The following is a 25824-nucleotide window of genomic DNA, read 5'->3' as shown; positions in this document are numbered from 1 at the left end:
AGAACCAGGACCAGAAGAGGGATGGACAGGTGTATGCAACAGATTCCTTTGAGGAATACTTTAATGGCCATATGCCATAAAACTCCAGCTAGCGTGCCAGTGGAAGAAGAGGATCGATAAGTTGCAATAGACAAATTGGCACATAAATTTGAGCTTTGTTTATACTTCTATAATCGATGTTACTCATTTCCTTGTGTGAAACTAAGATGTTCTGCCATCAGTAATACCTGTCAATAAATGCAAATATGCTTGAATTTCATTAGCACCCTGCTTAAGCATACTGACAATTGCAATGAAAGCACAAGTCCTACTGAAACTAGCACACAACAGAAGTCACAACACAACTCTGACGCGTGACCTGTCTACGTAGTCTTCCCTCACAGACATTAGGTCTCATTTGTTCTTGAGCCAAATTGTCTTTGGCTCTGATCAGCAGTTAGTGAACAAATGACACTGTATTACAGCATCCTGCTAATAGGGTGTACAGCTCCCACATGCATGAAAAGCAAGCATCTCTCACCTTCAGACTGCTGTGCCTACAAGCAGCAAAGTCCAAGAGCATGAAAAGAGTTAAATCCTGCTTGGTCCCTTGAAGGACTAGAAAGCATTTTAAAGGTGACATACATCAGAGTGATCCATTTACACTGGCTGGGCTGTGTAATGAAGTCAGAGGGGCTAGATGAGAACCTTAAACAATGACAACACAGTTGCATTCCCAGCTGTGTTAAATGACCAGCATATCATGATTGCCTTTTCACGCAAATATCAATGACATAATCCTAACAGGCTTGCAGCTCTCTCGCTAGTGTAACAAAACAATGACCCAATTATTTTCAAGGGCTGAGGCAGCAGATGCAATGAGTAGATATGTTGTGCAGGGCGCTGTGTGTGATGGACAGGGCACAGTAGGGCAGCAAACTGTGTGCCGAGTATCAGAAACCTGCCTCCCGAGCCAAAACTCCTGCCATTCATCTGGTCGGTATAAAAATAAAGCCATTCAGTATGAAAGTTCCCACTTGTTCTCACGGTGGAGGCCAATTGGGAAAATGTGGTGCAACACTGACTGAAGCAAATTCTGTTTAAAAAACCAGCCGCTTTGTGGATATTTGTTTATTTATAACTGTCCCACCACCACCTCCCCCACACCCTGCCTCGTTCTGCAAAGGATTTGAGATGGGATTGGAACACTGAAAGTTTGTTTAAGTCCTAAACAGGTCCAGCTACTTTTTAGACTGATGGCAAAAAGAAACCTTTTGGATCAAGCGCCTTGCTCTGCAGAGCACTGCTTTTGTTTTCCCAGTCAGAGTTAGTCCTCCTTGTACCCTGTGGTGACAGTGACCTCTTCCACCAGAATACCCTTGTGCCCAGTGCTATGCTTGACCAGGAAAACACCCATAAGCCCATAAGCCTGAACCCTGAAAATATTGAGGAATATGGATTCACTTACTCCCTCACTCATTTGCTCATTCAGCAAATATTCCTTGGTAGCTATTCCAGAACAAGCTCTCTTCCAGGCACAGGGGAAGCAAAAATTAAGAAGATCCAGTCTCTGCACTTGAGAAGATCCTTTTCTAGTAGGAAGGACAGACAAGTAAACAAACCCTTATTCTACAATATGGCCAATGCCATGGTAGAATTGTGCCTGGTGGTGGCGTGGGAGATAGAGGGTAACATGAGGTGGGGTCTACAGGTGGCATAGATAATTTAGTTCGTGGACTTGAACTCAGACTGCCTTGGGTTCAACTTTTGGTTCTGCCTCTTGCTAGCTATGTGACCTTGGGCACTTAACATCTCAGAGCCTCAATGCCTTCATCTGTTAAATGGAGCTAAGAATAGAACTGACATCGATGGGTTATGATGAGGATTAAATGAGATGATCTGTGTAGAACAATTAGAACAGTTTCTGGCACATAGTAAATACCCAATAAAAATGTAGCTTTTTATGCTTTTTATTTCTTTTGTTTAATTTCATAAGACTGTGTCTGGCGATGAGACTCCAAGGACTGGTTTCTAAAACAGAACTGTTTTCAACAAACTCTTCCCTTTTAGCTTGATTTTTTTTTCATATGGAATGACACAGTTCTGCCATAATCTTTCCCTAAGCAACCATATGTCTGGCAAGAACCCCAGGAAGAAAATATTTCCCAGATGGTTTTGCTTATGTCAGCCTACTATGTGCCAAGCACCACTCTAGAGGAGAGGGACATATTGCTAAGTGACACAGACAAGGTCCCTGTCCTCTTGGAGCTTACATTCCAGTGGGAGAGACATACCATAGACAGAAAAATATAAAGACATAATTACCCAGAGAGGTAAGTGGGGTTAAGGAAGCATTGCTAATAAAAGGAATGTTAAAGAGGGACAGGAGGCATCTAACTGTGGGTGGTCAGAGAAGGCCCATGTCAGGAGATAGCATTAAACTGAAACTGAAAGGTTAGGAAGAAGCCTCTCATGTCAAAAGCAAGAGAGAAGGCAGTCCAGGCAGGAGCATGTGCAAAGGCCCTGGGGCAGGAAAAGACTCTGAGAATATTCCAGAAATGGAAAGACTAGTGTGGCTGAGATACACAGCCCTGGTAGGAAGGTAAAGCTGGCAGGATTATTACATGCATTTTGAAGCTGAGGAAATGGAAAGCCCAGAGAGATTAATGGACTTACCCACAATGCCTTGCACATAGTAGGCACTCCATATGTTGTAGAATGCACAGTCAGTAGGACAGGGCTGAGGCCCTTTGCCTTCCAACTCGAACTGAGATTTCCCACCACAACTAGGAATCAGCTACCCAGGGAGACTGAAACGTACAGTCGTTTTTGTTGGTGAGTCATAAGCAATGCACATTACAGTGTGGGGTCGAGTGGCCCCAGCTGCTGCCTGTGTGTGCAAAGGGCGGGGGTGGCTCAGGCCGTGGCTGAAGCTTTTTCGCATGTTTATGATGAGCTGAAAGCACTCACTGCTTAATTTAAAATACGGCTCACACATAGACATACAATTCAGCAGCTGGAGGAGCTGCCAGGAAATGAGACCAAGTGTAGAAAATGGAGGATCAAGAATATCAGGTACTCAGTTCCGTTTCCCGGCTCCCATGGGCTGTCTCTGATCCCATAATGTCCCATCTTCCCTACAAACTCTGGGAGGCCAAGACATGGTTGGGGACCATGGCAGTTTGGGGAAGGGAGGCCTCACCAGAGCCCTTGACGCCAGCTACACTGATTGCGCCACCCGCCCTTAAGCTTGCCTGCTTTCCTCTCGTTCATGTTCCTTGAAATCTGACGGCTGGGAAATCTCATTTGGCCCCATCACAAACTGCCTGTGCTGGCTGCTGCTTTTCCTGATCGTGTGTGTGTTGCCTTCTCAACCACATGGGGGCCTCCGGCACACACTTGAGGAATTGAGTTGTTTTCTTTTGTATTCACGGCAGCTCTCAGTACAGTAGTATGTACACAGTGAGAGTCTCGAGTGTGTTTGCTCATGGGTTGCAAGATAGTATCATTTGAAAAGCCTTTAGGGCAGAGTACCTGCTCTTAATTAAAAAATAATAACCTCAACTTGACAAAAATGTGGAAGACCATCGAGCAAATCTCTCTAGTTTACTTCGCATTATTCCTCTACACGCAGAGTCCCCTGCCTGCCCGCTGGATGATCCTACAACCTCTCAATCAAAATGTTCCACAACTCATCTCTTTGGGTTCTTTGCTTAGAATATCCCTTCTGACTGGGAGGCCCTCTCTCCCAACTCTACCAATCATAACCACATCTCACCCTTCAAGGCCAAATCTAAATGCCATCTCTGGTATGAAGCCTTTCCAGGCACAGTTCATTGCTCTTGCCCCTGAATATGGCAGCCTGTGTCTACCTCTTTTATGGTACAGGCTGGTGGACTGGAATGACCTGGTTTCAAATTCCAGCTCCATCACTTCCCGAGGCTACCTCCATTTTCTCTTCTAGAAAAAGAGATAACAACATAGCCTAAATGGGATGTTGGAAGTTGCCTATGAAATATCTGCAGCCCCCTTAGCACAAGACTTGGCCTCCAGAGCCCAGTAAGTGTTTCTGTCATCATCATCTTCCTCCTTATCTCTGGGAAGCAGAAGAATGGAATGGTTTCAGGACTGGTTTGGTCACTTTTTAACCATGTGACCTTGGACCAGTCTCTTCCTCTCTGAGGCTCTGTTTCCTCATGTGTGTGAAATGAAGTGATAATAATTTACCCACCTCCATCACAAAACCTGTTGGGAAGATGCAAAGCCATAATAATGTAGGCAGCTCAGCACAGGGCTTATCACATAAAAATGTGCTTATTTGGGTCTGCACACCCCTACAACCTAGAAAACTCCTTTAAGGGCACAGACAATATTTTACTTATCTTTGCATCTCTTGCTGCCTAGCCTAGCCCAGAACCTCTGCAGCTGGCAGGCCCACAATAAATCATTGTTGAATTGAATTGAAAACCCAAACCAGATGTGCCTCCTCCCCTGTCAAATGAAGCTTTCAAGCTGGTGGGTGGGGTCTGCTGCCTCTTTACTCCCCCTCCCTCCAAGCTGAGCAGCCGCCATTGTCTAGGTCTGGCTCCGGAGAATGAGGCAATGCTGCAAGGACGGATTTGTAGTGGGGAAGGATAGATGGGACTAGGTGGGATGGGCGGGGTAGGGAAGAGCACTCTCTCTGTTCCTGGTGACCCCAAACAGACTGCTTTGAAAGGTGCTATCCTGAAACCTCTGTTGAATAAAAAGTGGTGACACTCCAAAAGTCCTTTGCCACCCAGCACCTAGTTGTGGAGGAAACCCAGCTCTCCCACAAACACCGAAAATTGGAAGTAAATGAAGACATCAGGAGAAAGCTTCCTCTTCCTTCAGCAGAGATGGTGATACAGACATTCACAGAGGTTCAGCTCTGAAATCATGAGACCAGGATTTGAAGCTGAGTTCATCTGGCACCATGGGCATGCTCTAACCACTGGGAACCTTGCCTCTAGGCGAGTCTTGCTATAGAAGGACGGAAGTATGTATGTACCCCTCCTCCCAACCCCACAGGACCGTTAGAAGCAGAACGTGGGGCTTTAATGGTGGAAAATGCTTTAAAAAGTACAAACCTGTTACAAAACTACAAAAAGAGGCCCATGTCTTCAGTGTTTCTGAGCCAGACTATGTAGACAGGGCACAGGGAGTAGCATGCTAATGAGCACAGACTCGAGGTAATGGGTCACACACCTGAGCATGGCCACCTGGATTGTAACTCTGGTTCTGTCACATGCTAGCCTGACTGACCCCAGGCAAGTGATTTAACCCCCCTGTGCCTCCATTTTCTCACCTGTCAAATGATATTAATAATAGTACCTCCTCACAGGGTTGTCTATGAGGAGTAAATAATCTAACACTTGTAAAGCACTTAACATGTGCCTGGCACATGGTAAACATTAAACAACTGCTTGTTAAATAAAAATAAATACATAGCTCTGTCCCTTTGTAGCCAGACTAGTCTAGAGGCACTGTTGCCAAATGGTTGCTGCATGTCTATGGAACCAGCTGAACTCAGCTACAAATCCTGGTCTCATGATTTCAGAGCTGAGCCTCTCTAAAACTCAGTTTGACCATCTCTACCATAAGAACAATAACAGTCCCTTCCCCACAGGCAGTTGAGAGTTTTAAATGAGATATCTCCGAAGTATAGAACACAGTGCCTCACCACGCAGAGTGAGTAGGCACCCAGTTAAAGCAGAGTATTCATCCTCTGAGTCTGCTTCCCATTTTTTGCCTCTTCTGCGTTAACATAAGATATGTAGTTTTGGAAATCTTGCAGCAGTAAAGGAACAATTTCATCATTTTGCCGATGAAATTCCTAAAAATTTTATTCAAGAGACAGAAAAGGCAAACGTTTTGGTCACTTCTAAACCAATGAAGCATGGGCAATCAGTTTCCCCACTCAGCCAACCTGATTCCCAAAGCTGCAGAAGTCACTTTGCAGGACAAAATTGAGGAATGAATATTTTACTGAAAACAAAAGCCATCTTTGTTTGCTGCCCAGCTTTGGGAGGAAAAAAGAAAATACCTCAACCCAGGAGCTTGGAAAATTCCTAAAAGTTCTCATTTTATTCCAGCAAATACAACCTAATTGGCAAGATTCCTGACCATGCAAACCTGATTCACAATGAGTCACCTTTACCCACCCATCTCCCCACAGCACCCAGAACCCAGCAGGGTACATTGGGCATCAATACATATTGGTTGTGGGTTCCTCCATGAAAGCCCCAGGTTCCATGTCTACATTGCTGAAACAATCCAAAAGCAGTCCTAAAGAACATTTTGAAAATGGGGGAAAAGCATCCATCACTCACCAGTCTAACACAACTCTTAATTTTGTGTGGAAAGTTCTCTTCCAGTCTTTATCCACGTGCAGACGTATTTTTACAGCACTGTAGTCATAGGGAAAAACTGCAGCAGCTTCAGCCAAGAATCAGATACCATACAGCTCATGTCACTAAACTTTCCAAGTGAGAGCTTTGTCTTCCCTCATTCACTCCATTCATTCATTCAGCCAGTCATTCAACAAACATGGATTTAACAAGGGTCTGGTGCTATGGCCCTGTGGAGTACAGAGATGACTAAGGCACAATCCCAGTTCTCAAGCTGCTTCCAGCTTAATGGGAAAAACAGACAAGACAGCAGGAAATTATAACACACTGGGATAAACATGAATGCTGTGAAAGCACAGAAGAGGAGCATTTAAGCTGGGCAGGAAAGGGTGTGGAGGATGGGGAAGCATAATATATACAAAGAGTTAGGGTCAAAAGAAAGCAAGAGTCATCAGGTGACCAAAATAGTTCTGTGTGACTGCATGGGAGAGTGGTAGTGGATGCAGTGAGAAAGGAATGAGGGGCCAAATTATTAAGATCAAAAGTTTCGGTTTCATTCTGAAGACTGAGGGGACGCTTTAGAAGGACTTTAAGCAGAGTAGTAGCACAGTCAGATGCACATTTTAGAAAGATCGTCCCAGCAACAGAATGGAAGGTAGACTGTAGGGCAATCTATGAGATGAGATAGGTAACAAGGGAGCCATTTAGCAGCTTGTCACAATAATTCATCAAGATAAGAAGTGTCTATCTAAATGAATGCAGTGGCTTCTCCACATATAAACTGCGTCATGTTAATGATTGACTTAACCTGTCTATGCCTCAGCTTTCCTCTTCTGTAAAGCAAAAATACCAAGAGTATTGCCCTTGCAAAGCTGCTGGGAGGATTGAATGAAATACTGCATGCAAAGTACCTGGCACAGTGGCTGGTACCTAGAAGACACTCAATACATGTCAATTCCCCTTTCCCTTCATCCCTTTTCCTCTACCTCACCCATCCTTAAATGCTGGCATGGTATGGAGCATGGAAGTGACCTAGGACGACTCTAACCCACACAGTCTGACTCCAGAGGGCAGTGGAGAAAGTTTGCAAGTGCTATTGTCAGGACAGTTACTTACAAAGATTGTTTAGCTGAGTCGAGGGCCCTGCTGAGGTTGGAAACTATGACTTTCTGGTGGGACTAATCAACAAAGTGATGGGTTTTTCTTCAGCAATGTTCCTCCATCTGGGTATAAACACAGAGGAGGAAACTGTCAGTTAAATTTATCCAGACTTGGGATTTTGCCTGATGGATGTAGCAGAAAGACATAGGGCAAGGAAGTTGGAGATATATGCAAGATTCGGAAAGCAAACAGATCTGACCTCAAATCTTATCTCTGCTGTAGGACTTTGGGTAAGTCACTCAACCTCTCTGAGCCTCAGTTACGTCATTAAAAGGAAAACCACAGTAATACCTTCCTCATAAAGTTACTGTGGGGATAACATGAGATTACTGAAATGATGTCATAAGATGGGTACTATATGCCCGACATATACATATTCATTGTTATTCTTATCATCATCATTTTCAAGGATGGAGAGGAAAGGTAGTAAGGTGGAAGGGGCTGGTGGGATGGAAGAAATGGATAGAGGGGGCTCAAAAGCCTAGAGAGCCTCCCGAGGTAAAAAGAAGAGCGTTGAGGCCAGCCAGCAAGATGTAGATGGTAGGGCGTTCTGACTGATGATGAAGCATGGTAAGGCTAAGATGAGAATGTGTCCTGTACATGGATCACGGATGTCCAACTCACCCAGAATGATGTCAGGACTTGGGGTGAAGAAGAAGACAGTGAGCCAGATGTCGAATTCTTCGTTGAATGTGGGGGTAGGGGGTTGATCAGGAGGGGATGGTTATAAAGAACCATCAACGAGGAGAGAAGTAACCAGATGGCATGAGAAGGAGGAGTTCTTGGCTGAGGACGCAGGACTAACAGCCTGGAAGCAAACAGGGGAAAGCTAGAGCACAGACCCCACCTCCCAGCCCTAAGGTGCCTGTAGTGTGGGAGTGTGGACAATGTCCACTAGAGGGCGCCGGTGGCAAAGCCGTGAGCGCCGCCGTAAAGACTCAGGTTTCAGCACTTCCAGGCCCGGGAGGTAGACGATAGTGTTCTGTTAAATTTATCCAGGGTGTAGGGGTAATTGTTTACTGCAAGGTGGGGGCTTCCAGAGGGTACTGAGAAGAATGAGAGAGGGCGGTAGTGGGGAGGTGGATGAGTCGGGGTGACGGGGATGGGAGCACCGAAGAGCATAAGGATGGTATGGGAGAGGACAGATGACTAGCAAGGAGGCTTAACGTTTGGGCTGTGGCCAAGAACTGGGGGATGTGAAGCCTGGTGGGATTAACTGTCCTCGGAATTCCAAATGGAGCTTTTTTCCCCCTTTACATCTTTTGTTTATTATAAAAGTAACACATGCTTGTTTCAAATAACTCTAATCATTCATTGCTCAAGGGAAAATCTCTCTCTCTCCAATTCCACTCCCTAGTGCTGACAGTCTGTATATCCTTCCAGACTTTTCCTGTATGCGTAACATATAATACCCTTAACAAAAATCAGATCCTACTATACTTATTCTGCAGCTTGCTTTTATCACAATACTGTATTGGAGTTATCATTGCACATCAGTATATGAAGATCTAGTGTCCTTATTGGTGGCTACTTTGTCATTATCATCATTATTCTAGTCGTTGGAATAGTAATGGGTAGCAGTTATTACATGCTCTGTGCCAGGTCCTATCTGAATATTTCATATGGATTCTCTCATTTATTCTTCACAGCTTCATGAGTTGTTATTTTTCCCATCTTACAGAGGAGAAAAGTCACAGAGAAGTTAGAAACTTGGTCAAGGTCACGTAGCTCATAAAAGCTAGAGGAAGAAGTCAAACCTAGGCAGTCTGACCAAGGCTAAAACTCTCAATCATTAGCATTGTAATGCTTAGTATGTCATTATTGGGAGGTATTATCAATGATTTAACCAGTACTTCACCAAGGTCTTTTAGTTTTTTTCAATTTGTTCCTATTTACAAATAATGTGTAAATGAATATCCTTAAGCATGGAGCATTTTGAAAAGATAAAGTCCTAAGAGAGGACTTGCTGATTCAAATAACTTTTCAAGTTGCCCTCCAGATACGCATCAAGAGTGAATCAGTGTGCCTGTTTCACCACATTCTCGCAAACCCTGGGTTTTAGTGACCTTTTTAATTTTTGCCAATCTGAGAGGTGAAAACTGACATCTCAATAATCTCAATATAGCTTTAATTTGCATTTCTTAATTATTACTGATTAATATTCCTTTTAATATGGCATAGACCCTTTGTGTTTCCTCTGTGAATTGCCTATTCATTATTCTTTGAGCATTTTGCTAGTGAATTGTTCATCATCATTTCAATAATCTATAGAAGCTCATTTATTCATTCCTTTAACAAGTATTTATTGAGCACCTACTGTATGCCAGGCAACAGTCTAGCACTAAAAATACAATAGTGAGTAAGCAAAGCCTGAGCTTTCATGAAGCTGACATGTAAGCAGAGGAAATAATAGATCAGCAAATAGTTAAATAATGTCATTGCAAATCATGATAAGTGCTGTAAAGAAAATAGTACAGTTCTTACAATAGAGCTGTTGGAATATTCTGAATAAGAAATCATTGTCTCCCTTCTATATTGTGACTTTATCCTGGTTTATATGTTGTCTTTCCACTTTGCATGAGATATCATTCCCCACACTCAAGTTGTTGAATTTTTGCATAGTCAAATCTATCATTCTTTTTCTTTACAGATTCTACAGTTTCTCACTGCTTTGCAAAGACTCACTGCCTCAATATTCTCTTATGCCTTCTTCTAATCTTTTGTTTCTCTTTTTAACATCTAAATCTGACCTAATTGGATTATATTTTGGAATAAGGAGTGAGATAAAGATTCAGCTCTATATTTTGGTGGCAGGATGGTTGTCACAGTAAATGGCACCATGTATTAAATGGTGCATCCTTTCTCCCAGAAATGGTGAGGCTGAGGTCCAGAGAAGGGACAACCCTTGCTGAGGGTCATGTAGCAAATCAGTGGTGACCAAACTCTTCCTAGATCTTAGGGCTGCTGACTTCGGTGCCAGTGATACATAACTGAACTTATCACAACTCCGTCGTCTCGTGCACTTGAAAGGTCTTCCCTGATCCACACCAAAGTTCACTGTCTGCAGCCACAGCATTTATCCTTTCCAATAGGCTCCCTGACTTCTCTTGCTCAAAGATACAAGTGTAGTAACCCTTGTAAGTAGGCAGACACCTGCTGATTGCTGCTGAAATACCTCACATTGGGGCAGCTTTGGACACAGAAGACTGGAGGCAGAAGGCAGACAGATTTGCCATTTAGGAACCAAAATATGAAGTGTCTAATTTTAAATAAAGAGATTTGGCATCGTTTTCATCTAGTTGCTGATGGAGCAGCTGCCATTGTGGAGCCTTTCAAGGAGGCTGCCTTGAATTATGCCAGAGTGATAAACTGGTGGCTTAGAGGCTGCTGGGACTTATCCCAAGGCCCCAGCTACAACAGACCTAGGATCCAAAAGGTTATCCTGAAAGGAGGTGAGCACGTCACCACCAACGCAGCTTGACCTCACATCCCATTTCACTTAACGTTTCCCTTCTCCTTCCATATTTCCCAAAGCTGTGGGCGTTTTATCTGTAGAAAGCTGCTATCCCCAGGAGACAGGCATCTGGGAGAGCATCTCCAGAGAAAAAGAAGAGTGAAGTGGGAGTTGAAGTCATTCAGGCTACTTAAGACAACAATTTTTAAAACCTCCTATTTTCCCTCAGTTACCAGGAAATTTTCGGTCAAAATGTTCGAACAAAATAGATGGATAATTACCTCCATTATTTCACTTGGCTTTCCATGGATAGACATCATCGAAGTCATTGGCAAGTTCTTCTTGTCCTACTAATCTTGATGGGTATTTTGCTGATTCACTTCCAAACTCTGAAGTAAATGTATTGCTTATAATAAGGAAAAACAACCTTTAACAGGCCCTCTATCCCGTACCTCTAGGCAGAGTGAGCAGCAGCTTGTACAGTGAAATTCAAGGTCCTTCTTCCCACACTAATAATGTCAGATCGTTCCACCACCAATACAACAGAGAAAAAACCCTGAGTTCCATTTCCAACTCTGCCATGACTTGCTGTGTGACCCAGGGCAAGTCATCATCCGTGTCAGTGACTCAGCTGGCTATGCAGCAAACGGAAAGTCAGTTTGAGTGATTTCCCTATCTAGATTCCTCATCAAAATCACCAGTGATACTGTTAATAATAGGCAGAGAATCCAAGTCCCCATCTCAGACTTACTGAATCAGACTCTGAAGATTAGGAGCCACACTGTATCTGTATATCAGCAGCATTCCTGATGATTCCACTGTGCAGCCAGGTTTGGGATCTAGTGAACCAGATGACCTCAGGGTCCCTTCTGCTCCTGACAACAGGTGGTTCAGTACCTCCCTCTGCACTTATGTATCTATCTCTAAGAGGTGCTGCCCCTGCCTTTCATGCTAAGGGGAAGCCCATTCTCTCATTAGGAGCCCTGAAGGCTTTAGCCATTTATTTGTCAGATATTTATCAGTCACATTTGAGGACAGGACCCAGAAGGAAGGGGATTCCATTATTGATGGAATCAGCGGAGTAAAAACACAAACAAAACAAAACAAAAACAGCAGCAGCAACAACAGAAAAATAGGGGGAGCTGGATCTGCCTGAAGGCTAAGACAGCCTGAGATCCTACTGGGGACATGGAGGGCATGGACAGATTATACATGCAATACCTGAGCCTCGTTTTCCCTGGTATCCTCTCTGTCTTGGCCAGACAAAACAATGCAAAGAGGTATAACCAAGCTGGAAAACAGCCCTCCTTTTAAGTAGTGAGGTCTTTGGGCCCCTACAGTTGATACCAGCAAGGGAAAATGTAAACACAACTCTCTTCACCACTGGGACCATCTGACGTCAGTCCTTTGGCTCCAGCGTGTCTCGAGATAAGAGGACTGTAAGAAGCCCTGGGCCTTGACATTAGGACACTCTAGCTTTGATGCAAACTCTGAACTACAGTTTCTCTTCTGATAACTGGGATCCTGCCCTCCTTCGGTGATCAAAAAGTCCCTGTCTCCTGCCAGTTTTATATATCCCACTATGTGGACCTACATGCCTGACTCCAGCTGTGTGCTTGCATCCACATTCATTATTTATTATTTATAAGCACCTCAGTTAATTAGGCCAAATGGAAGCAAAACAGGCACGGTTCTGGCCCTCACAAAGCCGTCAGGCTAGCATAGTGGTGTTCAATCTTATCAGGCGTAACATCCTCTTTTCTTTTAATAATAAATCTGCTTTTCCTTCACCCCCTTACTATCCTAAAATTAAATGTTTAGATACTATAACCCACCTATACGCATAAGTTCAAAAAGATAGATATATATCCTGCCACATAAAGAGGAAATGAAAGCAACACATGGTAAAATACCATGTATCTAACTATGTAAATGCTCACACAGGACTACATTGAAAGATTAAATGAAGTAGTCAGAAGCTTGTGCCTTTATATAGAATCCCCATGAATGCAAAAGTTATGGCCACAAACTGATATGCTGTATTGATTACTCTGATTCCAAAAGCAACATCACAATTGTTGACATGATTTCCTGAAACGGTGAATGAGTTTGTGTAAAGCTCTGTAACCATGTAATCTTCCATGTCTTTACAGAATAGTTCATTAAAACTGTCGGGTCGGGGCGGGGGAGCAAATCCCTTTGTGCTTATGTATAAAACATTTATAGTAAAAGTTCCAATAATTAGAAAAGCGATTTTCACCTCTATGGAAGTCCAGCATAATATTCAAAAATTATGAGGGATGCTGGATTATTTTTCATTTTGCAAGTCTGTCGTGACCTTTGGAGAACATGTAGCATCCCCATTTCCAGTCTACTGAATGCCTTCATGCATTTTCCGAAAGTCCTCTAGGGGGCAGTATTGTTTCAGTTGAGAGCCACGATCTAGTCACTCAGCTTCTGTAGGACTGGGGTTTTGTCTGGTTCGTCCCAGGCTCCCGACTCCTTCACCCTTGCCTCCAAGGCCTAGAGTTCCATCCTTGTTACCAGCATCTGGCAGGGCTCCTAAGCCTCACCTGCTCCTGCTCAGTTCAGCTAAGCTGGGCTGGGCAGGACTCCTACTTCCACCAAAGCCAAGTGCTTCTCTAAATTGCAACCTGTTGTTACCACTCTCTTTGGGTGCCCAACTAAACTCAGCTGCAGTTGAGCCTGCTGCTCCATCCAAAAAGGGTGTATTCTGTGGCATATGTCAGTTCTTTCAATCTGCACCTCCAATCTCCAGCCCCTCACGTTGTCATCACTCACAGTCCTAGGCTGTTGATAGTCAGCAGAACAGGTCCAAATACAGCAAGGTTTGAATTTGTGCCTCACCAGAACCCTTTGGCCTTTTGCCCGCAGCTAGATCCCCTTCTGACATTGAAACAGGAAATAATTATCTTCTGCAAATAGAAAGAGTCAGACCCTCTGTTGGGGCCTTTCTTCTACCAGCCTTTAAATAGCTTTCTTGGCCAGGCACAGGGGCTCCCACCTGTAATCCCAACACTTTGGGAGGCCGAAGCAGGCAGATCACCTGAGGTTGAAACTTCAAAACCAGCCTGACCAACATGGAAAATCCTTGTCTCTACTAGAAATACAGGGGGGAAAAAAGCCAGGCATGGTGGCACATGCCTGTAATCCCAGATACTCAGGAGGCTGAGGCAGGATAATCACTTGAACCCAGTAGGCGGAGGTTGCAGTGAGCCAAGATCACGCCATTGCAGTCCAGACTGGGCAACAAGAGCAAAACTCAGACTCAAAAAATACATAAGTAAATAAATAAATAGGTTTCTTGTCAGCCTCACACAGATAGCCCCAAACCATTTGAGAAGCCAGCCCAGCTCCTTGCAAAGCACTGTAGCTAAGATTGTGTACTCTGGAATCAGACGGACCTCAGTTCAAGTCCAGGGTCTATCTCATACTGTTTAAAGACAAAGAAATTCATTTAGACTCTCTTAGCTGCAATTTGCTCACCTGGAAAAATGGCAACAATAATGAATGTCTGTAAGATGCTTAGCACAGTACTTGCCATATAGTAGCCCCCTAGTAATGGTTATTTTCTATTATTCTGGCAATCACATGGTATGTGCTGAAAACTGGCTTCTGCTGACCTTATCTGTCCTATCCTATATACTTCCACTCTATCTTATAGACCAAGGCAGAGTTTTTTGTGAGGCTCACTAGAATGAATCTACATCCTGGGTTGAAGTTACATCGGTGAGAAAACCGAGCTGGTAAAATCTTAAGGACTCTCTTCACCCAGCCATCAAGAATGTATTTTTATTTTTTCTATTCTGCCTCATTCTACAAAGAAAATCATTAATGCAGCCATTGAGCAAACCAGGATAGAGATGCAGAATTAACTAGAAACTATACTTAAACAGATTCCCACTTTCCTATAAAATTCAAGAATTGTCTGCAAAGGTAGCTAGCGAAGTTAGCAGCATTGTTAATCACCTAAAGCAGCGTCTGCACAATACTAGAGCTTTCCGAGGAAAAGGAGAAAATGCAATCAATCATCCAGGTGCCAAAGAAGGCATTCAGCTCCTGTGCAGAGATGATATTAGAAAGCTATCTCAGTGCAAGCAGCTAGATTAAGACAACAGATATCTTGAAGGTTCTAACCTGTATGCTTAGCATTAAGAACTGATGTTGAACAACCAAAAAACTATTGAATGGAACATCCCACATTCATCAATCAATCAATATTTATGGAACACACAATATATGCCAGGCACTAGGAGAACTATAGAAAGCAGAGAAGCATAGGACTTTCCAGAACCTTCCTTGAAGAACTTGGTATCCAGTTTGGGGAGTGGGGGGTGGAGGTGGAGTGAAAAGAACAAATCCCTAAACAAAGCAATAGAAAGCCCTTCACTAGGGTTTTCAGAGTAGGCTAACATCCTTTTCATTGCTGTGATTACAGTCTCATAAAATTAAACAGACCAGATGTTCTGCAATTTGGTAAAAGAGAAAATACAGCCGAGGTTATTAATGGGGCTGTTTGACCTTACAAGGACTTACACAATGGTTCAGAACCAGGTTGGTGTCAGGTGGATCTGGGTTTAAGTTCTGGCTCCTCCACTTACTAGCTGGGTGACTTTGCCCAGATTGTCTAACTTCTCTGAGCCAGTTTCCTCCTACAGAAATTGAGGGTAATAGCAATACCTTTTTGGAAGGATCATCATGAAGATTAATGAGGATACCTTATGTAAAACACTTAGCATAGAGCGTACCACACAGTTAATGTTTCCTTAAAAGGCAGCTTATTATAATCATTAAAAAGAGAGAGAATGACTATCGCTAGCGTTTGCCAAGGACATTTGGAAAGTCTGAAAGAAAATCCGAACTCTTCCATTAGCAATGGGGACAGGTTTCCCTCCCTTCTGGAGCACTAACATCCTTGGAGAAAGAGCCAGCTGGACATGGTAAGATGGTGAGGTAAACAAAGTGTTTCTCCAAAATTTCTATACCTCCTTCTCCTAGGTTAATTTGACTTTTATGCGGCCACCCACTTCCCCAGGAGGTGTTCCTTTAAGCCATTGAGGCCCTCTCTCTGGGAGCTCTTGATCATCCAATTTTAATGTTCCCCTCTTTACAAGCTCCCTTTGCAATTTGGCATTCTACATCTTCTTCCCTGAGGGATAACAACACGAGAAAGGACAGAAAAATTGCAATGCGACCTTTTTAAAAAGAATGACCTGTATGCAAAATCTCAACAGCGCCTCTTAGAAATTACATTTACACAAAACCTCACAAAAGGCTCTGACTCATGCTTAGGGGAAGCAACAAGCACACTTGAACATATTTTTCAAATTTAACTGACAAAAATGTATCTCTGAATCTCCATCACAGTATGTATAGTTTCCACCCCAAAAGTAAACATTTTGGGCTGTCAGGAGAAATAACAATGGCAGTTCCAACAGAATGCGGATGACAGAATTTGCTTCCGAAAATGCTACTATCTGTATTTTGTTGTTTCCTGGTTATTAATATAATACATTTTGCTTCTGAGTCAAATGTTTTTACTTATGCCAAGAAAAATCGTGAGTTACAGGAAGTCTAACAGGCTTAATTAGTGAGTTTAACTTAATCCGGTGATTTTGCAACAACCCTGGCAGAGTCAGGTTCACTCCCTGCATTTAATGGGAAGTGGTCAGAAATGGCCTTTAGCAACCTTATTAGAGAAAAGGCACATGATGCACACAAACAAGGCTGGTTCTCCCAGGTAAAAATAATAGGCTGAGGTACTGTAATTATCAATGGTGGTTTTTGCATGCAGGTGCCTATTGTATGTGTTACCTGTTGTTTTCAGTTTTCTGTAATTACAGTTTCTTATGGTCAGACAGCGCTGTTCTCCCTTCCGATTACCAACCAGCATGCTCAGGAGAAAGTCGTTCATGCTCCTGGAGTTTGTCCTGCAAGTGTATTTTTAAAGGCAAAGCTTCTTAGCCCAGCCAAATGAAACTGATTGGAAAAGCACCATAGAAACCAGAAGCCTATTGTGTGTAATAGACAGGCTCTTTGCAGCCCTATCCTAAGCACTAGGCCACAATTTCGGAAGGAAAGAACCAGTAAAGACTTCAGAAGACAGCAATGAAGATGATTAAGGGATTGGAAAAGAGGATCTAGGAGAAAAGGTTAAAGGTATTAGGATTATAAGGACGATTTAGTCTCAAGAGGAAAAAAATGAAAGAGCCTGACCAACTGTTCTTCCTCGCTATTGACGGCACAGAATAAACGAATGGTAGCATGACGTACTTCAGTCTAAATGTAAGAAAGGACATGACAACAAGTCTCCTGAATCACTAAAGACTGTTCATTCTTCATTCCTAAAACATTAGTCGAGCTTCCACCCCATGCTGGACTGTGTGCTGAGCACTGGAGAAGTTCACAGGCTAATGAGGGAGACATACTAGACAGATCATTACAAGACAGTGGGTTGCGTAGCATAATAAAAGGAATTCAGAATGCTTTGGACCTTTAAAAGGCAATAGAATATATACAACCCATATATGTCACCTCCACTGGGGTCTGAGGCAGTACCCAGTAATCAGGTACATTGATATTTTTGGAGCAAAAACACATGAATATTCACATGGGTTGTGAAAAATAAAGACTATAAATAACCTCATGTCAGTTCAAGTAGCGCTGCCAGATGAGTTTGTCATAAACTTACAAAGTCTCTCAGTTTCCAGAGCTTTTGGGGTTTTGGAATGATAACTATGAAATTATAAGTCTGGGTAAGGGGAGTCTGGCCCAGCACCAGCACCTGGGAATGATAGGGAGCTTCAGAATGCGGGCAGAGCCTGTGTCTCTAATGTGCCCAATTCTGCTGCCCTGGTATCATGGACATGTTCTGGCGAAGGATGTGAGCGTGTGCATGTGTGTGTCTGTCTGTCTGTCTGTCTGTGTCTGTGTATAAAGCAGGAGGAAGCTCCTTGCTGCTCCTCAGGTCAAGTCCACTTTCAGTGGCTCCTGGCGACATGCTTTGAAGGAATGAAGTCTTTATTAACCAAATGGTCAGTAAATGGGTTTTGTTATTGTTTTCAAATTATTTAGCTCCATAGCCCCTACTAATATGCCCACAAATTTTGTAGAATAAGCCCCCTCTGTGAGGGTTGCATTGTGTGGTAGAACCCCTGGGGTTGGGGGGGTGTCACATCTCTGGCCTCCCTTTTTCAGCTGTGTTCTGTGAAGAGCAGAAGCAGGGAAAGCCTGGCCACCCAACTCCCTCTCTCATATCTACTCCCAAGGATGGCAGGGCCTGCCTAGCAAGTGATAAAGACATCAGAAAAGCCTACAGGGAGGGGCACCTGAGCTTCTGCTTATCTGGATTGGGAAACACCCCATTATCCTCTACCAGCCAAGCAGCTTCACATAGGGGCTAACCTCCCTTAAAGGGGAACACCCAGTGAACCCTGTCAACACCCTCAGAAGTTGTTTGCTTCCAGAAGAAAAGGAGGCAGTCCTTGAGCTCATTCTTCTATTCCTAATCATAAAAGGAGACACCCCCCTTTCATAAACTATTGTTTTTTATCACTTACCCCCAACCGTCACCTACACCTAAGTTCAAAAAAAAAAAAAAAAAAAAAAAAAAACTAGCGCCTTCTTTACGTCTTTAGACCTCCCTCCAAAAGCATGCTCTCCTCTCTGGACTGGTCCTCCTCTCTACCCTCTGGGAATCCAAGCCCACATTATTTCAGGATGAGATCAGCCTCCAGCCACTCCCTCTGAGGCCTGGCTTCCCAACCTTGGTGATTCCAAAGCACACATCTGTTGCAATACACAAGGCCCACCCTAGGCAAAATGGAGCCGGGGACACAGCTCTCAGTCAGCTGAGTTCCCACACTCACATGCCCCACCCATGCTAGCACCGCCTTCCTCTTCCTTGGGGAGTGGCTAGGCTCCCTGGAACCCTTCCGTCTCCTCTCCCTGACAGGAAAGCTCTGATCAAGGACTTTGCACTCAGATATAAATAATAACCCTGCCTTACCAAGGCAAGCCTGCCAGACTACGGCTTGGAATTCGACTCAAAGAAACATACAGTGACCAAGACAGTTTCTGGCATCACACATAGGCAAAAAAATATTTGTAGGCAAGGTGAGCCTTCTTAGTACTCATCAGATTATGATATAGGGTCACCAAGTCAGCTCTTGTCTTCTTGATCTCAAAAGAAAGGACTCTCTTTCACTCTGTTTTCTGATTCAAATCAGGTCATGCAGTTGGATATCAAGACAGATTATCTGGAATTGGGATTGACTTGGAAATTCTGGGACAGAGGGTTGCTGAAGGTTGAGTGTACTTGAGGGAGGAAGTTGCGAAAGGAAGGGGAGACTTATTGGTGAGAAGAGGAAAAGAGAACCAAAGAAGCAAAGAGACACTTGGATGGTTATGGGGGTGGGGCAAAAGACTAGTAAAAATTGATTTAAGGAAACACTTAACATTTTTCCTTGCTTATTTTGTGCTGAACACTGTAACTGTGTTATCTCATGTCATCCATCCTCACAACACGTCTAGGAGATAAGAACTATTATCAGATCCATTTTATAGGGGAGGAAACAAAGGCTCACTGAGATTAATTGTGGGAACTCAGGCAATCGGTGAATGGCAGAGCCAAGTTTCAAATGCTTATTGATCTGACTCCAGGGTCCTCAGCCATCTGACAAAGGGGCCAAGCACCCTTTGGTTGTAGGAGGAGCCTCCCCAGTGTATCTTAATAGAGGCCCCCCAGACAACCCCTCCCCTTTACCACAACACAGAAACACCTACATGCATCCCATGGGAGCTGCCTGCTCCTAAGCTAAATATTGCTTTCTGGGAGGGCACCAATAAATGTAATATGTGCTCTGGAAAAGGTTAGGTTAAGGCAATTTACCTTCAGAAAACAGAAACCAGAGGTCAAGATCTTAGAGGAGTTGGGAAGAAGTTCTCAGCAGGATGTGCTGCCTGTAGGAGCCATAGTAAATGTTGCCACATGTAGATGGCACTGTAGCACTCCCTGGGACACACTGGAAGTCTGAAGACACCAAAGACAAACTTGGCTTATTTCACCATTTTGCCCAGAGCTGACTCTGCTCGCCATCCACACAAGCGAGGGAAGAGTGCACAGAGCAAGGGAGCTGATATAGTTGGAGCCTAGGTTCAAATCCTAGCTTTGCAGCCTACTAGCTATGTGTCTTTATGACTGCTCTGAATGTGGCAAGTCACTGGTTTGAATTTTCCACTTTCATCTGTAAAATGAGGATGGAAATAAAGCATCGACTTGAGATGTGAGATTGTTTGTGTAAAAGGTTTAGCACAATGTCTGGTACTTAAAAGAAATTCATTAAATATCATGTCCATATACCCCACTCTCACCACCTCTTGGAAGAAAAGGGAGTCCAAATTTAAAAGCCCTGGAAGTAGTCTCTAAAGATGACGAAGAACTGGGAACTTTCATTGATTCATTTACCACATAAGCCCTGAATCCCTCTTTTGTGCCCTAAAGACTCAGACATAAATAAAATAGTCCCTATTCTCAAGGAGCTCACATTGAATTGGACAAAGATCCAACAAACTCTTGTAATACAATATAAAACCTTATAACAGAAATAAATCTAGGAGGGCTATGAGGGTACCAAAGGGCACTGAGAAAGCTTCACATAGAAAACACTTGCGAGACAAGCAGCAATTGTTAGGCAGACAAGGAAAGAAAGTGTATTCCAAGTAAAGGGAATAGCATATGTTAAGGAACAAAACATGACAGATTTAAGTGGAGCTGGAACATCGAGCTCAGGATGTAGTGAGGACTGGTGAGAGATTACACTGGAGGAGGAACCAGAAGAGGTAGCGTATTACTGAGTGACACCTCTGAGCAGAGAAAAGATGATATTCAAAATTTATGATAACCAGTATGGTATGGGCAGTAACCAATTAGAAAGGACTCAGAACAATAAGGAAAGCCTACTGGGGCCTCTAAGGAAGGGATTTCTTATATTTAGAATAGTTTTTGACAACTGAAGTGAATATAAGTAGATAAATAATGGATTCGCTATCACTAAGGCTTCCATGTTGTTTGAACGTTTAGTCTGACAGGAACAGTAATATCTGGCATACAAGATATGTACTCAGTGGCACATAATAATACTTTGCAGAAACAATTTTAGAAATTGCACCCAAATCTGTATGTAAGACATTCTTTACTGCCCTGCCAAAACTTGGGTATCTATTCAATAGAATGTCAGGGAGGAAGATTACAGCATCTCAGTAACTCCTCTAAGAACACATAGCACAGCCACACGCATAACATGTCCCTAATCAATGTTAAATTTCTATAATGAAGTCAGTTGAATTAAATGTCTTTCCCTTGAAATGTGATCCCTGTCAATTTCTATAAAATGTTGTTTCTCATAATTCTAATTAACTCACCTCTTCCCCTTATCCTATTCATTGCCTTTGCTAATAATGTCAGATATTCTTAGGATAGAGAAGGAACATTTTTTAATTATCTTTGGACTCCTTAGAACTCCCTCTTAGTTAATTATCTTCCTATTCTCCCTGACTCATCCATGGTCATCCCACACTATGGCCTTACACTAGCATGGATTTTATTGTCTGACCTGTTGTTTTTCTGAGCCTCCCAAGTGAGAAAATCAGTAATCCAGACTAGCTGCACAGTAAGATTATATTAATCACTTATTTGTAAGTGAACCAGGTCGCCTTTCACACCAGCTCTCCTAACATGTCAATTTTTTACTCATCTAATATGAAACAGCCCAAATAAATCAGTTCCATCTAATGACCTGTGAACAAATATTGTTAAGAAAATTAGTAAGAAGAAAATGATTTTTTCACTCCAGTTTAGTCTTAATGAAAGCAGTGGGACCAGGGTCATCTCTACCTGCTGTGAGGGGAAATTCAACATTGTGTTTGCAGGAAGTGAGACCCCAAGTTTTAGGCTTTGAAGCCAGACCAACCTAAGTTTAAATCCCAGTTTTACCACTTGCTTACTGTGGGCCTTAGGTAAGTTTTAAAAATTCACTGAGCCTAGGCTTCAGCATTTCTAAGTTTGGGGATAAATAAACCTTGAAGGGTTGTTGTGAGAATTAAAAGTAAGGTACAGAAAGTGGAACATGCTTAGCACAGTGCCTGGCAGTGAGTAGACATGCATTAGGTGATACACTGTATTACCATTATTATTATTACCATGAATCCATTTGTAAAGCAGAAAGAACAGAAGACCATGGGTCAGGAACCCGAGTTCTGTTCTTAGCCGTACCACTAATGAGGCAGAGACGTTCACTGAGAGATGGTTAATAGTTAACATGAGTTCCACCACTCTCCTAGTCAACATCTAGGGCAGGCTTCAATAACCAATCATTCCATATTTTTTCCTTATGAGCAAAGACATAGATTTAGAATCATTTTCAACACTGGATTCCAAACAGCCTCTACTGCTCAATTAAAGTTGGCAAATAAAATGAAACTTATTTGCCTTCCTGAAATTACATAGTCTTAGATGTACCTTTTAATGTTAATATTCTATGGATCTATGGAAGATCATATTTATAACCCAACTATGAGGTGAAGTGAAGGGTTCTAGGTTCAGAGAGTGACTTCCCATATAATGAGATGGAAACAAATAATTCAACTTAGTGGTGTGATACAGTAAGATCTACCTGGATTTATGCCTGTTTCTTCTGTTGTGTCTTAGTGCTATGACCTTGGGCAAGTGTCTTAGCTCTGTGTCCTCTCTGAGCCCCAGTTTCCTCATTTGTAAAAACAGACATAAGATGATTTTGTAAGATGTTAACATTAGGAGAAACCGAGTGAAGAATACATAGGTATTCTCTGTACTCTCTTTGCAACTGTCCTGAAAATCTGAAATTATTCTAAGATTTAAATTTTTATTTTTTTAATGGGCAGAAAGGCATCTGCCTTGAGGAGCTATGGAGAATAAATGAAATAAGGTGGGGGGAAAGCACCTAGTTTGGTGTCTTTCTTTTTCCCCTCCCAGACATCTACCTTCACCTACACATTAAAACTTGTAGAACACCTGAGGAATCAGGAGATATGTTTTCTGGACTGTGGTGCCAGCAGGTTCACCTGTCTGACAGCATTTGCAGTTCAGAGCCTGGCTGCCAAGCTGAAGCCATGCAGGCAAAGAGGTTGGGTTTACACAGTCCTGGGAGCCAATGAATGTATCACACATTGACAGAAAGCAAAATGGCCCACCTGCCTTTGCTGGAGTCAGCCTACTAATCAGAGGAGGAGGGATGGAGCATGCAGGAGGAAGTGAAATAAGAGGAGTGGGGTAGAATCTGGATGCTAAGACTTGCAGGTAGTCAAGGAGCCGGTTCATGCTCCACCCAGCCCCCTTTCCTTAAAACTCTTCCTTGGCCACTTTAGAATCATTCCGCTGAGTAAATGCACTGTTTCCAAATAGACCCTGATATATCCAAATAAGTTAGTGGGGCGCGGGTGGGGAGGAAGAGATCTATGGTGTCCCCAGGCCTGTTTGCCCCCCAAGTCCATTCCTTCCTTTTTATATCTCTGCTGTCTATTGCAGCAGGGAAGCGGGTGGGGCAGGCTGGCCTTGGCAGGCTGTTTCCCAGGCTCTGATGGGTTTGGCCAGTGGTAGGCACTGTTAGGACATTAGAAAGCAAAAGGAAGTGAGAAACCAGGGTATTTCTCTCCCTCCCCCTCTGCTTCATGTGGTATCCCCAGTATTGACTGTGTCTCTATTTGTGGCTCTGGCACTGCTGACCAGGTTACTGTGGCTCTAGTTTCACTAAGTGTCCCAGCCCTGAGGTTCTAGCAGAGGAACAGTAGCAGCTCCCTGCTGTGACTAATCTCTAGGTTGCTTAATTGTTCTCTGCTTGGCATCACAGCTCTTCTATCACCTGTATAATCAATTCCGTGCATTGAATTCCTTTTCCCTTAAATAAATACTCAGTGATTTTTATTTTCCTGGTTGGACTCAGACTGATCAGTCCTCCACTAGCCAATAGCAATGATTCCTTCTTTACACTAGCCAGTTTGTATTTTGGAACACAAGGCTCTGAAAAACTTACTTGGAAAATTTGGGTGGGAGATCAGAGAAGTGGAAGAGGTCTGGAGCATTAGACAAGGAGGACAAGCTCAAGAGAGCCCAGTACCTAAGAATAAGATTTTGCAACAAGAAGGAGGCAGGAACAGAAAAGCAGTTAAGCTAGTCCTTCTACTTCTCACATTTGCCCTGTTCCAGACTGTAGCTACTCTGGGAGTCATCTGGTTTGGCAGAGAGCAAGTGCATGCCTAGAAAGAGAGGAGAAATGAGGGCTCTGGAGTCAGCTCCAGGAACATGGAAAAAAGAAGAGGAAAAACTTACCAGCCTACCTGTAGGTGGTTGTTGCAATCCAATCAGATGGACGAAAACAAACATAGGAGTCCAACTGATCCCATTAATCCGGCCTGACGAGCTAAGTGCAATGATTTCAACAACAACAGAAAACATATGATACTGTCCCCAGGATAGGAGTTCCTTCACTTAATTTCCTCACAAACTGTGTTTGGGGCTGTATAGACCCAGCCACGGTGCTTGGGTTGCATTTATCAGCCACTAATTGACTGTGTGACCTTGTACAAGGCATTTAATAGCTCTGTGTCTCCATTCTTCTTTGTAAAACAGGAAGAGGGGAATCTAGCCCCCTGCTTACCTAAAAGGGCACATTGTGAGTACCCAATACACATCAAACTGTAATTCCAGCTCTGAGGAGGTACAAGAGCAGATGCCTGAGAAATGCTTCCTGTTGGGGACTGAGAAAGAAAGTGGAATGGAGGAACTCCAGTGTAGTGCTCAAGAGCATGATTTTAAAGGAAATATTGTTAGTTTGGTGACGGGGGGGATAATAATTTCATCACTGTATGTAAAAATATCCCTGTTTTTGAGTTGCATAATGAAACATGTGGGGTAAAGCATAAAAGGGAAAAAGAAAGAGATAGGTAAAGCTAACATGAAAAATCATGATAGATGTTTAATCTGGTGATGGAGACCTGGGGGTTCATTATACTATATTTTCTACTTTTGTGTATGTGTTGAAAATTTCCATAATCATTTTTTTCAAGCATGTATTTTAGAGTTCAGTCCCATTCATTCGGGCAACAAATAGGTATGACTAATACTGGATGCCAGGCCCTGAGCTTTGACTCAGTGGTGGTGGGCGGATGGGACATAAAACAGGTCAGTTCAGGATTCCTAAGTGAAGAAGAGGCTTTTAGATATTAGATAATCAGACAAAACATGAAAAGTGCCCACTTCACCTTTCCATGTTCTCTGTGAAGTACTTTTCTGCTTGAAAGGCCGGATTTTGTCTGGTAAGTTCTTCCATGGAGGCAAGAGCCCTGGAGGTAAGAGCCATTCCCAGCTTAGAAGGACACTGAAGCTGTCTTTTTCTGGCCTCCAGTAGCCAGCAGCTAGGCAGGCCTGGAGCCCTCCACGTTGGGGATCACTAGCTTCTGGTGTGGGGTATATCACCAGTGCCCTGAGCAACTCGTGTAGGCCCCCCATCCTCATCCCCAGGAGATTTCGGGGCCTCCCTAGGTCACAAGCAAATTGCTGTCTCACTCCCTCACCTGTCCCTCCCCCTCAAACATGCACATGATTATGTAATTGAAATAAGGTAGAAATAAAAGGTTGTCTCAAAAGTTAGACCTGTATCTGAATCCCAGCATTACCACGTACTATCCAGTGTAACGCTGAGCAAGTCACCTCCAGGCTCTGAGCTTTTGTATCCTCTTCTGTTAAATCGTGACAAAATGGTACTTCCCTTGTAGGATTACATGAAGTTGCCAAGGAAATGCAGGCAA

General features: G+C 43.2%; 2 protein-coding genes across 7 annotated transcripts in view; one reads left to right on the top strand and one right to left on the bottom strand.

The window, feature by feature from the left end:
* AMMECR1 (AMMECR nuclear protein 1) overlaps window positions 1-25824 on the top strand; it is a 241904-nt gene that overhangs the window by 18504 nt on the left and 197576 nt on the right. The window lies entirely within an intron of this gene.
* The window catches only part of RTL9 (retrotransposon Gag like 9), a 97370-nt gene that overhangs the window by 35407 nt on the left and 36139 nt on the right, over window positions 1-25824 (bottom strand). The window contains exon 1 of one of the 2 annotated variants that reach the window (XM_078363539.1): window positions 7464-12246. The exons of the other annotated variant lie outside the window; for it this stretch is intronic. The gene's annotated coding sequence lies outside the window, so the exon portion shown is untranslated. Of the gene's footprint in view, window positions 1-7463; window positions 12247-25824 lie in introns of those variants that run through there. 2 annotated transcript variants of the gene reach the window in all.

The sequence above is a fragment of the Callithrix jacchus genome, chromosome X (assembly GCF_049354715.1).
Source record: "Callithrix jacchus isolate 240 chromosome X, calJac240_pri, whole genome shotgun sequence".
NCBI classification, from domain to species: Eukaryota; Metazoa; Chordata; class Mammalia; order Primates; family Cebidae; genus Callithrix; species Callithrix jacchus.
The sequence above is the reverse complement of the archived record's forward strand: the minus strand, read 5'-3'. Positions and strand labels throughout refer to the sequence as shown.